The following is a 16,711-nucleotide window of genomic DNA, read 5'->3' as shown; positions in this document are numbered from 1 at the left end:
CACCCCCGGTGAATTAAAGGTGTTGACATTAAGGTAAATATTTAAATTGAACAAATGAACGCGTTTTGCTTTAACTGTTTATGGCAGTTTTGTCACCGACCGACCGACATTTTATCATTCGTTGTTTTCCCCCGGGTTTGAGGTTAGGTAAACAAAAACCTTTTTACAAAGTTTGCTATCGTTTGTCTGTCAGCGTCGAGCAGGAGAAGGTCACATGCTATGTGGATTTAGATGTTTTTCATTTTTCATTAAACACAAAAAGTTCATGGCTTTGAAAGATTTTCTACCTAATGAAGTGATAAAAAAGTTGACAGATTAAAAAGATATTGGCGTTGTTTCCACAGAATACATTGTGACGTTCCTGTCCATCACAGAAAGGAGTATAAAATATATTTAAACGTTGGAGGATACAACAAATTAAATGATTTAAAACTTTGCGACCTCTATGGTGGCTTTAAAATTTCTTTAAAAAATCCACGCCTTGTAGCCCTTATGGTGGCTTTAAAATTTCTTTAAAAAATCCACGCCTTGTAGCCCTTATGGTGGCTTTAAAATTTCTTTAAAAAATCCACGCCTTGTAGCCCTTATGGTGGCTTTAAAATTTCTTTAAAAAATCCACGCCTTGTAGCCCTTATGGTGGCTTTAAAATTTCTTTAAAAAATCCACGCCTTGTAGCCCTGATGGTGGCTTTAAAATTTCTTTAAAAAATCCACGCCTTGTAGCCCTGATGGTGGCTTTAAAATTTCTTTAAAAAATCCACGCCTTGTAGCCCTTATGGTGGCTTTAAAATTTCTTTAAAAAATCCACGCCTTGTAGCCTTTATGGTGGCTTTAAAATTTTTTTAAAAAATCCACGCCTTGTAGCCCTTATGGTGGCTTTAAAATTTCTTTAAAAAATCCACGCCTTGTAGCCCTTATGGTGGCTTTAAAATTTCTTTAAAAAATCCACGCCTTGTAGCCCTTATGGTGGCTTTAAAATTTCTTTAAAAAATCCACGCCTTGTAGCCCTTATGGTGGCTTTAAAATTTCTTTAAAAAATCCACGCCTTGTAGCCCTTATGGTGGCTTTAAAATTTCTTTAAAAAATCCACGCCTTGTAGCCCTTATGGTGGCTTTAAAATTTCTTTAAAAAATCCACGCCTTGTAGCCCTTATGGTGGCTTTAAAATTTCTTTAAAAAATCCACGCCTTGTAGCCCTTATGGTGGCTTTAAAATTTCTTTAAAAAATCCACGCCTTGTAGCCCTTATGGTGGCTTTAAAATTTCTTTAAAAAATCCACGCCTTGTAGCCCTTATGGTGGCTTTAAAATTTCTTTAAAAAATCCACGCCTTGTAGCCCTTATGGTGGCTTTAAAATTTCTTTAAAAAATCCACGCCTTGTAGCCCTTATGGTAGCTTTAAAATTTCTTTAAAAAATCCACGCTTTAAAGACGTTTTCAAAAATATTTCCATTTCATGCCACAGATATTTGAAACTAATTTAATTTTTAATCCGCCATCGTTACCAACAGAAAACAGTATAATAATAAAAAATATTTCCTTACATTCCAACACTTCCAAAAGTTCAGAATGCAGCAGAATATTTCTATGACTTCGAATCATAAAAATATAAAAGCAAACGCACACAAAAAACTCCAAGTGCAATATCATTAAAAATTACATGTGGTGCCAAGGGGGGAAAGTGCGAACTGGGAAAATGATTACAAACAACAAGTGCATTATTAAGAAAATCTTTTTTTTTCAAAAAGTGCTGGGGGGAAATGTGCAAACGTTTGCCATGTGAAAAACATTTTTTTTCTTTACAGTGCTTTAAGAAAGTGGGTGAAACATTTAAGTATTTTCACAAAATGTTACCTTCATCAAATTGTTAAAATCATTGAAAGGATAACCCTCTGTGGTTGAAACATCACTTTCCTATAAACATAGAAATAGAGAACATTTAAAGATTATTAAAAACAGTTTAGTGAAAAAATATATTTCCCCTTTTTTAATATTTCTGGTGCACTAAAAACTTTTAAAATAAGTGCCATTTTTAAAAATCGTTTAATTTTTGTTTTCAAACCCTCAAAGTAAATCTTCCCCCAACAATAAACGCTTTCAATATCAAATTATAAACATAAAGATATGTATATGTGTGCAGACATTTTTGTGCATATGTGTGTGTGTGAATGTGCTTAAATAGGAAATAACCTGACATAAACCACCATCATAAGCTTATAAATATTAATGTTTGTAAAACATACTCGTTTATAGATTATGTAAATCTCATCAAATATTTATACTCGATGAAATATGGTAAATCGACAATTTTTACAGGCGAAAATACCAACAAAAATGCTTTTGAATATTAACCGTAACGTAAAGTGTCAAAAGACTGCATGAATATAATATCAACAACTAAATGTAAGGATACATAAAGGTTATGTAAAATGGAAAAAAGTATATTAACATGATAAAGCACAAAGCTCGAATGGACCTGCGAACAATTTTTATTGAAAAAAATCATTCGTATAATAATTTTACCACTTCAAAAAATGTAAAAAAATAATAAGGCTTTAAAAATCATTTGTATGCCATTTAGGATCGAGATAAAACCAGAGGACTCGTAGGAACCACTAATTGTTCCTACATCTTGTTAAAATATAAAAATTTCCTTTTCAATATCTTTAACTGAACAATTGGTCCTTCTAAACACCTATATTCTCAAAACAGACCAATTCGCATTTATAAATCCCTGTTTTCTCTATACAGACTAATTGGCCTGTATACAGACCTATGATCTGTCGGCAGACTTATGGTATCTGTGCACATTCAATCGTTCTGTTTACAAATAGTTTTATAGGGGCTCGGCTATAAGGCAATATACAAAGATTTACTGACATTTGCTAAATTTGCCACCATATGATATGTGGGTCCTACACCCAACGAGAACCGATGTTGATAATTTGATATAACCTTTAAAAATCCAGGTCATTGATAGTTCTTCTAAAAATAGCTCATAAAAATTAAGTCTTTCAACACATCTACCTTAAAAAAGCTCTACTCTGATCCTCGATCTAATCCCTCTGATCGAGGATCTGAAAGACCTGCCATAAATATCTCTTATAATCCAGAACTCCGTTAGTCTTTCACAAATTTGCGCTTAAAAATTCACACCTCCTAAAGTTTTTCAAAAAAAATGCGCTTAAAAATTCAAAATCCTCAAAAAAAAGCCTCTGATAGCCCTACAAAAATATTCCGTAAAATTCCACACCTCAAAAACATATTCCTTAAAAATACACGCCCCTATAGTCCTTAACAAATGTTCTTTTCAAACCCACGCCTCTGATAGTCCTTCAAAAAATATTTCTTTTTTTCAAATCCACACCTCTGATAGTCCTTCAAAAAATGTTTATTTTTTTTTTCAAATCCACATCTCTGATAGTCCTTTAAAAAATGTTTTTTTTCAAATCCACACCTCTGATAGTCCTACAAAAAATGCTTCTTTTTTTCAAATCCACATCTCTGATAGTCCTTTAAAAATGTTTTTTCAAACCCACGCCTCTGATAGTCCTTCAAAAAATGTTTCTTTTTTTCAAATCCACACCTCTGATAGTCCTTTAAAAAAATGTTTTTTTTTTTTTAAATCCACACCTCTGATAGTCCTTCAAAAAATGTTTTTTTTACAAATCCACGCCTCTGATAGTCCTTCAAAAGATGTTCTTTTAAAAATCCACGCCTCTGATAGTCCTTCAAAAGATGTTCTTTTAAAAATCCACGCCTCTGATAGTCCTTCAAAAGATGTTCTTTTAAAAATCCACGCCTCTGATAGTCCTTCAAGAGATGTTCTTTTAAAAAACCACGCCTCTGATAGTCCTTCAAAAGATGTTCTTTTAAAAATCCACGCCTCTGATAGTCCTTCAAAAGATGTTCTTTTAAAAATCCACGCCTCTGATAGTTGTTCAAAAAATATTCTTTTAAAAATCCACGCCTCTGATATTTGTTGAAAAAATATTCTTTTAAAAATCCACGCCTCTGATAGTTGTTGAAAAAATATTCTTTTAAAAATCCACGCCTCTGATAGTCCTTCAAAAGATGCTCTTTTAAAAATCGACGCCTCTGATAGTCCTTCAAAAGATGTTCTTTTAAAAATCCTCTAATAGTCCTACAAAAGATGTTCTTTTAAAAATCCACGCCTCTGATAGTCCTTCAAAAGATGTTCTTTTAAAAATCCACGCCTCTGATAGTCCTTCAAAAGATGTTCTTTTAAAAATCCACGCCTCTGATAGCCCTTCAAAAGATGTTCTTTTAAAAATTCACACCTCTGGTAGTCCTTCAAAAGATGTTATTTTAAAAATCTACGCCTCTGATAGTCCTTCAAAAGATGCTCTTTTAAAAATCCACGCCTCTGATAGTCCTTCAAAAGATGTTCTTTTAAAAATCCACGCCTCTGATAGTCCTTTAAAGAATGTTTTTTTTTAATCCACGCCTTCTTTAAAGATCCATACACCATTTAAATATTATATTTATATTATTATTAAAACACTACTCCCATTATAGTCAACGCCTCTGATGGTCTTCAGTTATTTCATTAAAAATACGAATACGAATAAAAACTTTACTACCATCAGCGAAATATCGGTTTTAGACCCCAAGTTTCTTTCAATTTGATGTTGATTTAGAAATGTCCATCTGTCTGATGGTCACGATAAATTTTGAACGGTGTTACCGATTTCATTCAAGCATAACTTAGCATAACGTAAAATTTCATACAACCTTAAATCCAGTTCAAAGATGAAACTTGTCGGTCCACTCTTTTTTTTAGTATCAATCTCTTGTCATAACGGGATACTCCCCTATCAAACTTCAAGGTTAGTGTATACTTGATACGATATGTATCTGTCGGCAACACCGACTGCCACTTTTTGACTGTGTGCGGTTTTTAGATATGAGTTTTAGATATGAGCCACACACATAGGCTCTGTCTCGCTAGTCCTTGAAATTTTATTCTTTAAAAAATCCATGTTTATACCCTACACAACAATGTTGTCAGGGTATTATAGCTTTGTGCAGCCCCAAAAGTTTGTAACGCCGCGAAATATTGGTCCTAGACCCACCTTTAAGTATACCGATCTCGACTAGCTGAGTCGATCTAGACATGTGTGTCCGTCCGTCCGTCTGTCCATTATAATTTGTAAACACGATACAGGCCACAGTTATGGACCAATCTTCACGAAATTTTTCATGTAGGATGGGTTCTGGCCAATGAAGACCCCTATTGTTTTTGGGGAAGATCGGTTAATATTTAGGGGATGAAATGGACCAAATACTAAATTTTTGTCCGTTTTTCTGGTCGCTCCAGAGGCCGCAATAGTGGCCCAAACATCGTGAAATTTTCCATGGAGAGGGGGATCAGACCAAAGAATAAGCATGCCTGTTTTCATATAGATCGGTAAATATTTAGCGGGTCAAATAGACCCTGACTTTTTTGTGAAAAATGACAAAATTTGTATTCTATAGCGTATATATTTACCCCTAAATGACATAGACCCAAAAAGTTTATATTATATCCAAGAGGAGTGGTTGACCTTTAAATTAATACCAATGCTTGTATGTGCTCGGATGTGGGAGTTACACCTAAATATTTACAGGTATCTCAGTTTTCGTATATTATTTAGTAACCCATTATCACTCTACAGAGGGGAACTATAGCGCTGATCGCTTTGAAATGTTCCATGAGGTTTCAGTTATGGTCAAGGACAACGCCTATAATTTTCGGTGATGACCAGATAATAATTTTGGAATGAAGTGGGCCGAAAACTTAATTTTTTGTGTTATTTTCGAGTCGATCTATAGACTACAAATGAAAGCCTGACATCACAACACATCCCACGGTGAAGGGAATCTGGACAATAGCTGTACTGAATACTCGTAATATTCGAAAAATATGTCAGGCAATAGCTGTACTGAACAATAGCTGTACTGAATACTCGTAATATTCGTAAAATATGTCAGTGTAAGGAAGAGGTGCTGTTTACCTCTAATCGGGTAAGAGGGTGCAAATATCACGAAATATTGGCCAGGCTCGGAATATACATCCGCAGAAAATTTGAGTTCCGTGGTAGTTGTGTAGGGTATCGTATGGTCGGCCCCGTCCGACTATACTGCTCCGCTCACTGGTTTATTTCTGTCTTCGATCATTCTTCTGTCTTCGATCGTTATTAATATTAGTGCCATATGTTCAAGAATTTATTCTCATATTCTTAATATTTAATATTTGTATGTCTGAAAGAATTTTAAAAATGTAATTCACATATTATCCAAAAAATGTATTACAGCACAATGAAAACTGTAATTACACATCAATCTTGTAAAGTTATTATTACTTTTTGTTTTTGTACAGTTGTTGTTACATTCTACATTTTTTTTTAATGACACACATTACCGGCGACCTTATCAACTTCATTAAAAGTAAATTACACGAAAATCTGTGATAATTTAGTAAATGTTGATGTTGTTGCTATCTTTCCTTTATTGTTCTTTCGTTTATTTTACAATTAAGTTTTTTTTTTTGTTTTTTATATTGTTTCATTTCATGTAGCTCATAAAACATCGACAACATATGAATGCATATTTTCAATGATTCCTATTACAGGGAACAGCAACAACAACAACACCAATAAAGAAAATACAAACAACAATAAATTCTGATGTGAGTTTTAATGGAATTTTCTTTTAATTTTCTTCAATGTTTATTTTCGATTCACAGATGTGGTGAATGTATTTACCAAGAAAATGAAGAAGAAGAGGAACATGAGGAGTGGGAGAAAGGAGTTGAAGCAAAACAAAGAAGTTCAGGATATAACAGAGTGAACAATGTATCAAAACGGTAGCCAACAGCAATTTTTCGCAGAATCGTACTGTGTATGTATGCAGCTTGATGTAGCTGCTCTTCAAAAGAAAAAACGAAATTGGATATTAAGATGTTGTTGTAACGCAAGTTACATGTATGGCTATGTGTATGTGTGTGCATGGATGTGTGTTTATTTTCCATGTTACCAAGTTATGACTGCCTATTTGGTTTGGTCCTTCGGTTTCGATGAATGCTATATCGAATTCTACGAAAAAATAATATTGACATGTTCGTTAAGCAAACGAGCTGTTGATGGTCAAAATGTCAGAACATTCATTTTTGTGGTCGTCGTTTTAACATTTTCATATAAAATTTGCAAAAAATGCAGAAATTTTCTTATCGCTGTTGACATAAAAATACGTAACCATAAATATGTATGTTATTTAATGATCCATTTGGAATTTGTGATGAATTTCTTCAACGTCGATTTTTGAGGTAAACAATGATATTAAACATTAAAAAAGGACACCCATTTTATGACAAATAAATATTTTGAAAGTAAGAAATTCCCAAACTGCCTATGGATTTTAAGAGGTATTCTCTAAAACTCTCGATGTTACCTTGATGGCTTTTAGTAATAAATAAAATCGGCCAATAACCTTGCATGGGTCCCTATATATCTAATATTGGTTTCTTCTACACACTTCAAATATAACATGTCGGCCAGCATTTTTTTGAAAATTATGAAAACGAAACTTAAAATATTAAATTTGTGGGGAGTATCTTTATAATAAAATAAGAGGAAAAAAATCTGATAACATTGATTACCACAATAATCGATAAGTCTATAGCTCTAAAGATTAGAATTTTGTGCGACAAGTTTTAGACGTGGGATATCTCAACAACGGTACGTCGACGAACCTAAATATCTGTATAACGTCGAACTTAATTCAAACGTTTAATTGCCGTCAGAACATTTATGCCATGGAAAACGATTCATACAGATTGGTGCAAAGAAAAACCAGTAAGGAAAGTTCAAAAGTCGGTCGAGGCCGACTATATGATCCCGTTCACCACTTTGAGTACATACAGGAGATATCCTTTAGATAGAATAGACATAGCATCTTTGGAGGACCATTGAAACGAAATCGGACGAAATTAAATGCATGAAGTACAAAGATATTTGAACTAAATTAAAGCAACCCATACTCATACCAATCTGAAATTTATGAAAAATTGAATGTCAATCATCGATCAAATGGCATCCACCATTTGATATACTGCAGCACAGTGCGCTATCCTAAATTTGTCTCCACACAAAATCCAATACACGTTATCCTAGGTTTGGTTTGGTAAGATGCGCACTAATTCATCCTAAGCGGACAAACTTTAGATTTGGTCCATCATTTTGATGAAATCGGATGAAAATATATATGGAAGCCTTTTTTAAACCTGAAACGTCTTCAATCCAATACGCCATGCAATATTTCATGTAAAGCGAACAGACATAGGCTTCTCCATTTGAGGTATTTGCATAAAATCGGACGAAAATATATGTTAGCTATATCTAAATCTGAACCGATTTCAACAAAACTTCACGGACGTCAATCTGCAGTAATTTCAATTGAGATGTCAACCAGTAGTAACTTCAATACACTAGATTTTTGGCAAAATGTTGTCTCAATCGGACACACATTGACAATATGGTGCATCATCTACATAAAATCGGAGGAAGGACCTATATCTTAATCTGAACCGATTTCAAAAAAACTTGACAATATATATGGGGGCTATATCTAAATCTGTACCGATTTTCGGAAACTTTGTACACATAATTCTGGACTCAATTCAGTACGATGTGCCAAATTTCTAGCAAAACTAAAGATATATAGGGACTTGGGTTTACTTAAATCGGACCTTGGGTCCTTAGGCAAAACAATGTAATACGGACAGACAGACGGGCGGACATGCATAAACATATGCTCAAGGACATAATACCCTATAAGGTAAGGTGAAGGGTATCAAATCTATATTTGTTGTTGTTTTGCAGTGATGAGTAAAATCCAATTTATCACACGTCGCTGTATATTTTTTGTCTCTGGCGTAAAATTGTATGGACTTATTGCTTTTACATGTTAAGCCAGCGATATGTTTATTCTTGAAACTGACTTAGACCGGAGAAGTATATTCAAGAGAAGTGATTCACCGTTAAATTGATTATAATTATATTTATGCATGTTCTCGTATAGGAGTGAATATTTAAGAAGGTCTTCGAATTGTGAATTTTGCAAAAGGTGGAGATTTCGCATGAAGTTCCAGTTTTGATCAAGGAAGACGCCTATAATTTTTGTGACGACCAGATAAAATTTATAGGATGAAATGGATCGAACGTTTATTTATCTTTTGGCGTTTCTAGCCCCTTTAGGGGCCACTATTATACATCAGAAATGTTACACGGGGAAGGCATCTGGCCAACTAATTAGAATGGGTGTTTTAATTGAGTAGAATTTTTTCCTACCAAAAATATAACGGTAACTCCTAAATGTCGATAACTTGGGTAGTGTTTTCAACAAAATTGGCTGTAATTTTATAAACTTATTGAGTAGACAAAAATTATCAAGTTTCGGTGTGGGACCCATATAACAATACCTATCATTATTAGGTATTTTGATCATTTTTCAGCAACCAAATTGTATTTATTTAGTTTTTTTAGATTCTTCATGTGTGTCCGATTTTCACGTTTTGGTATAGCCATTTATAAGTCCATGTCTTTATATAGCCCCGAACAAAGGTCGCACGATATTTTCGGTATATACGTGTTTGTTGTTTTATATTTTGTTTTCCGCTGGCCATATTTTACAATGCCATAGCCCGAAAATAATATTCCCGATCGATTTTAGGTATATTAAATGCTAACATAACTTAACAAACCAGTGAGTGGAGCAGCATAGTCGGACGGGGCCGACCATACGATACCATACACAACTACCACGGGACTCAAATTTTCTGCGGATGTTTATTCCGAGCCTGGACAATATTTCGTGATATTTGCACCCTCTTGCCCGATTAGAGGTAAACAGCACCTCTTCTTCAAACTGACATATTTTTGAATATTACGAGTATTCAATACAGCTATTGTCCAGATTCCCTTCACCGTGGGTTGCATTGTGATGTTCGGCTTTCATTTGTGGTCTATAGGTCGACTCGAAAATAACACAAAAAATTAAGTTTTCGGTCCACTTCATTCCAAAATTATTATCAGATCATCACCGAAAATTATAGGCGTTGTTCTTGACCATACCCGGAACCTCATGGAACATTTCAAAGCGATCAGCGTTATAGTTCCGCTCTCTAGAGTGATAATGGGTTACTAAATAATATACGAATATGGAGATACCTGTAAATATTTAGTTGTAACTCCCACATCCGAGCACATACAACAATATAATTGGTCTTAATTTAAAGGTCAACCACTCCTCTTGGATATAATATCAACTTCTCGGGTCTATGTTCTTCAGTGGTAAATATATACGCTATAGAATACAAATTTTGTCATTTTTCACACAAAAGTTAGGGTCGATTTGACCCGCTAAATATTGACCGATCTTTATCAAAACAGGCATGCTTATTCGTTGGCCCGGTCCGCTTTTCCGTGCAAAATTTCGCGATGTTCGGGCTATAATTACGGCCTCTGGAGCGGCCGACAAAAATTAAGTATTTGGTCCATTTCATCCCCTAAATATTAACCGATCTTTATCAAAAACAATAGGGGTCTTCATTGGGCAGAACCCATCTTACATGCAAAATTTCATGAAGATTGGTTCAAAACTGTGGCCAGTATCGTGTTTACAAATTATAACGGACAGACGGACGGACACACATGTCTAGATCGACTCAGCTAGTCGAGATATGACGATCGGTATACTTAAAGGTGGGTCTAGGACCCATATTTCGCGGCGTTACAAACTCTTGGGGCTGCAGAAAGCTATAATACCCGGACAACATAGTTGTGTAGTGTATAATTATTTGTTTTATGTAGTGTCGCATATGGTATGGATTATAAGTTTATATCCTACCACGTTCTTAAGAAATTTTGGAATTATTGTGATTTTACTTATGGAATTTTCGGTTTAATGGGTTGAATTGAGAGGAATGTGATCAACCGAAAACGCAACCGAAAACGACATTTGTTTAATCACAACAACAAATAAACACCAAACACCTTTCTACTATTTTTTTCTTCAACTCCAGTATCGGGATTCCTTTAAAGCCATTACTGAAGTCCATCATGGCTTACGATCTGGCCTTTCCATCAGTAGTAACATCTATGATAAACTATCATATCACGAAAATTCCGTTAAACTTATTATCAAATTTACAGTGATATAAAAATATACTAAAATTTAATCAACTATAGTGAAATACAAACTTTTTAGGTCACATGTGATCCTCTCCGTAAATTGTATAATAACCAGTAAGGAAAGTAGTAAAGTCGGACGGGACCGACTATATAATACCCTTCACCACTATGGGTATATTAAACAGCATTATTGACATGAAATTGGATGAAATAAAATATGTGATATTTATCTAAATGTGAATCGGACTAGAAATGAAAATCGACTTCGAACAAATATCAATAGGTCATCCGTTGGGCTATGTCTGTACTTCTAGAAAACGTAACTACGTTATTCTAGGCTCAATTTTGTACGTTGTGCAAAATTTGATGTCAATCTGACAAACATGAGGAGTTTGATGTACAATTTACTGGACCGATTTTCACGAAACTTGGCACACATCATTCTGGACCTAATTCAGTACTCTGTGCCAAATTTCATGTAAATCGAAAGATAAAGAGGGACTTTGGTGTCCAATTTAATTTAAATCGGACGAAACTATATATGGGAGCTATATCTAAATCTGGGCCGATTTTCATGAAACTTGGCAGACATCATTCTCAATTCAGTACTCTGTGCCAAATTTCGTACAAATCGAAAGATATATAGCTATTTTTGTGCACCATTTACATGAAATCGGACGAAACTATATATGGGAGCTATATCCAAATCTGGCAGACATCATTCTAGATTTAAATCAGTACGCTTTGCCAAATTGAATACAAATCGAATCGAACGAAACTATATATGGGAGCTATATCTAAATCTGAACCGATTTTTTCGAAATTTGGCACACATCATTCTGGACCTAATTCAGAACTCTGTTCCAAATTTCATGCAAATCGAAAGATATAGAGGGACTTTGGTGTCCCATTTACCTTAAATCGGACGAAACTATATATGGGAGCTATATCTAAATCTGAACCGACTTTCTCGAAACTTGGCAAACATCATTCTGGACCTAATTCAGTACTCTGTGCCAAATTTCATGCAAATCGAAAGATATGGAGGGACTTTGGTGCCCCATTTACCTTAAATCGGACGAAAATATATATGGGAGCAATTTCAATAGGGTTCGTCCTTGGGCCAAATAAGTGACTTGTGCCAAATTTCATTCAAATCGGATTGTAAATGCGACCTGTACTTTGTTTACAATTTAACATCTACAGACGGACATGCATAAATCGACTCAGAAAGTGATTCTATGCATATTCTCAAAAGGAACCATGTGTCTATCTCGTTTCCTTTTGCCTGTTACAAACATATGCACAAATACATAATACCCTGTACCACAGTGTGGTGAAGGGTATAAAAATCATGTAAATACGTCGCGCACCACTTTTCCAACCTAAGCCAATTTATAAAATCTTTCGTTTTCTTCTTTGTCTCCTGCAAGTTTATGTATTATTCAAACCGAAAAAGGAATATCTTTGCAAATAATAATCATGAAAATACAATGGCTAAATATGTATATATTTTATGCACATTATCTACAGTATGAATCCATTTGATTTTATATAAATCCCTGTCTACATATAAAAGAATAAAATATATAAAAATTCCATACGAATTCACAAATAGCTATCATTAATTTAAAAGATATAGCAAACAGATTTTTATTAGCTCTAATCTTAGCGTGTGTGCTACAACATGTGTTGCATGTTCATTGTTCATATTATTTGTTATATTCATCTATTGTTTAAAACAAAAAAACCAAACCAAAAAATTAGAGTAATAATGCTTTTTTTCATTCGCTCTCTATTATCCTTATGACCAGTCATTTGTTCGTTGATAATAAACAATAAATTCATAAGAGATATTCACGGAGATATCGTGCATGGGAGAAAGGTGAGGGATAGGGGGTGGCCACAGATGTTGTTTCGCCAATTCACATTTAATCTAACGTGTCAGTAACAACAACAATTAATATAAACGACAAACAATTTCGTTGACAGTTTTTGTGTGAGTTCCTTCGTTTATTGTCTGTTGATGTTCATAGAATTATTTTAATATTTTGCTGACATAATGTGTAAGTCTGTATCTGTACGTATACTCACACTCATCGAGATGTAGGTGTATAGATACAACTCAATTTCAAGTAAAGACTTTTACATCCATATCAATTTAATGGATTCCATTTTTGTGTTTAATATGTGGAGGGTATATGTATATAAATGTATAAAGATTTTCTCTTCCTTTATATATATTTATATATATATATATATATATATACATTCCCACATGAATAAAATATACAAATTTGAAAATCTATGAGGCGACGGGTTCTATACATTGATTTCGAAAAATATGCAAACGAAATGTATAACCCAAATGGCACAGGAAGGACAAAAGGATGTTGTTACCAAGTAATGTATTGTAATATAGTATTACAGAGGACACAGTCGGTGTCGTGAAATAAAAAGGAGTATATTTAGCCCTTTCGTTAGAAGCACATGATACATATTCGAGGACAAAGTTTTTTAAAATATTAGGTTGGGGGAAAATAAATCCATTATTTTTATATGAACTATAGGACTTTATTTAATATGCTTCGGAATGTCTTATCTGTGCCAAATATGCACCGTTTTGATGTATGATTTGTTGTCGTTTTAAAGGTAAACTCATAATGCCTCTATCTTAGATGTTATATTCTCTATTTGCAAAAAAACTCTAGTAGTCGATTTTCACAATCCTCCCTAGGTACCAGTTTTTTTTATTATTAAATAAGAAAAATATGATAATCGCTTAGTGCCAAGTCCGGAATGTATGGCGGATGCATTAAAACTTCCCAACCAAGCTCCAGAAGTTGGCGAGTCATCTACATCTACAGTGTGTGGCCTAGCGTTGTCCTGGTGGAACACGGCAACTCTCCTATTGGCCAAATTTGTCTTTTTCTGGTCAATGGTAAATGGTTTAAAACAGTTTTATGGTCGATTTTTAGCTCCTGGGTTAACATGGCGCTCAACTTTGATCAATTGAAATTGTCGATTTTATCGACAATTTCGATGACAGGCGTACATGTGCAAGGTGAATTTTTAACATCAACAAGTTAAAAGGCGTTAACTTCGACCGGGCCGAACTTTGGATACCCTCCACCATAGATATACTGACAGGTACTAGAAAAGAAAATATAGGGAACATACCAAAAAGTGGACCTATACCGACATTTCTAAAAAGGGATTATGTAAACCATAATCAAAATTCAGAAACTTTTAATGGATAATTATACCCTCAGCCTTATGGCTAATGAGGGTGTATAAACTTTAACACGGTGAAAATGTGGCTTATCGAAATATTGGTTCTAGACCCCATGTTTCTTTGGACCAAATCCGTTTCAAAAAATGTAGATTTCATTCAAACTTTGTACATCTTTTTATTACTTCCAATCACAGTTCAAATTCGAAGATGGGGAATATCGGTCCACTCCTTCTGTAACATCTTCTATTGTTCATTATCGAACCGTACGTTCTACTTTTTTACCACGATATCCTCCGCAGGTGAAATGTTTACATCAGAGTCTTAGAACCAAACTCAAAACCCGGAACAAATCAGATAACCTTTTTAATTTAAACAAGTGAAAAAGCGTTAAGTTCGGCCGGGCCGAACTTTGGATACCCACCACCATAGATATACTGACAGGTACTTAAAATTAAAATATAGGTAAAATAAAAAAGTGAACATATATCGACATTTCCACAAACCAGTTCTGTAAAACACAATGTAAACTATAAAACAAATTTCAGAAATTTTTAATGGATAATGAGGGTGTATACACTTTTACACGGTTAAAATGGTTCTAGACCCCATGTTTCTTTGGACCAAATTTGTTTCAGAGAATTTTGATTCGGTCGAAAAATGCGATCAAACCCTCCAAAATACCTCAAAATTGGGGGTACCCTTATATGGGGGCTATCCGAAAATATGGACCCATATTTATAATTTTCAGTGGAAAGATTTGCTACCCAATAAGAACTCAATATACCAAATTTGAGCGAATTCAGTTGAAAAACGCGCTCAAGAACCTCAAAATACCGAAAATTGGGGGGTATCCTTATATGGGAGCTATGCCTAAACGTGGACCGATAAAGCCCATATTCGAACTCGACCTGCCTGCAGACAAAAGACGACTCTATGCAAAATTTTGGCGATCTATCTCAATTCGTTTAGACGCTAGAGTGATTACAACAGATAGACGGACATGCTTAGGGGGTACTTTTATATGGGGGCTACCAGAAAAAGATGACCTATATTTATAATTTTTAGTAAGGAAATTTGTCACCCAATACGAACTCAATGTACCAAATTTCAGCGAAATTGGTTGAAAAACGCGCTCAATAACCCCAAAATACCGAAAATTGGGGGGTATTCTTATATGGGAGCTATTCCTAAACGTGGACCGATATAGCCCATCATCGAACTTGACCTGCCTTGAGACAAAAAAGTTTACAACAGACGGACTGACACGCTTAGATCGTCTTAGAATTTTACGAATATATATACTTTATAGGATCGGAAATGATTATTTCGATGAGTTACAAACGGAAAAAGAAAATTATATACCCTCCATACTATGGTGAAGGGTATAATAACGGAATCTATGACACCAAAATTACACATAATTGGTTGTTATTGTATCGGAACCATAAGCAACATTCACAGTTTCAGCCGCTTGGCTAGCATGTTCGCCTTTGTCAAAGAAAAACTCTAAAATCTACCGAATGTTCTCTTTGTTCACTTAATTTTTTAACACCCTGTAACTCACAAATGAAAACACCAAATAAAAAACTGCATACTAAGATTACGCGTTATTTCCAGTAGGTTAAGGTTATCGGCCAATTATCCAGCCAAGTTATCTGTATCAAGGTTTTAGAGCTCTTCTGGAAAAAATTTCCTAGGTATAAAAGTTCCGATCGATTTTGGGTATTTTGACAGTCCACCTCATGATGTAACCCCCCATCAAGAGGTGGACTGTCAAAATACCTAACAACGATCGGGATTTAATATTTCCAATTTTAATTTAATAAAGGTTCCTGATGAATTTTCCTACCGAAGGGGCTATAATTTGACATTCTGGGTCTATGATCTGTAATCAACAACAATAGTGGTCATACGTATAAAATATAGCCCCATTTTCGGTACGTTGAATATCAAAGCCGAGCTTAGACTGTGCTTTCATATACCGCTTTGTCAGAGGGTAAAAACCTACGAACATACTATTTAAAATATATGTCAATATTATGATATAGATCTAATATAAGGCTCCCAGAATCACTTTTGGTATAATTTAAATGCCCACTTCATCGCAGAAGACGTACAAAGTTCGGCTTATCAGAAAATAATCAATATTTTTACTTTTTGTTATTTTTAATTTTCTCATTCTAATTTATCCATTTTATAATTTTTTTTTCAATATTTCAACGTCCATACACATTCAAGACAAGGAATATAACTTGTAGAAAATGTCATATTTTATCATCACTTTCCGT

Source organism: Musca vetustissima, unplaced genomic scaffold, assembly GCF_032173495.1.
Source record: "Musca vetustissima isolate MV318-11 ecotype Yass unplaced genomic scaffold, APGP_CSIRO_Mvet_v1 utg131991, whole genome shotgun sequence".
Taxonomy (NCBI): Eukaryota; Metazoa; Arthropoda; class Insecta; order Diptera; family Muscidae; genus Musca; species Musca vetustissima.
The sequence above is the reverse complement of the archived record's forward strand: the minus strand, read 5'-3'. Positions refer to the sequence as shown.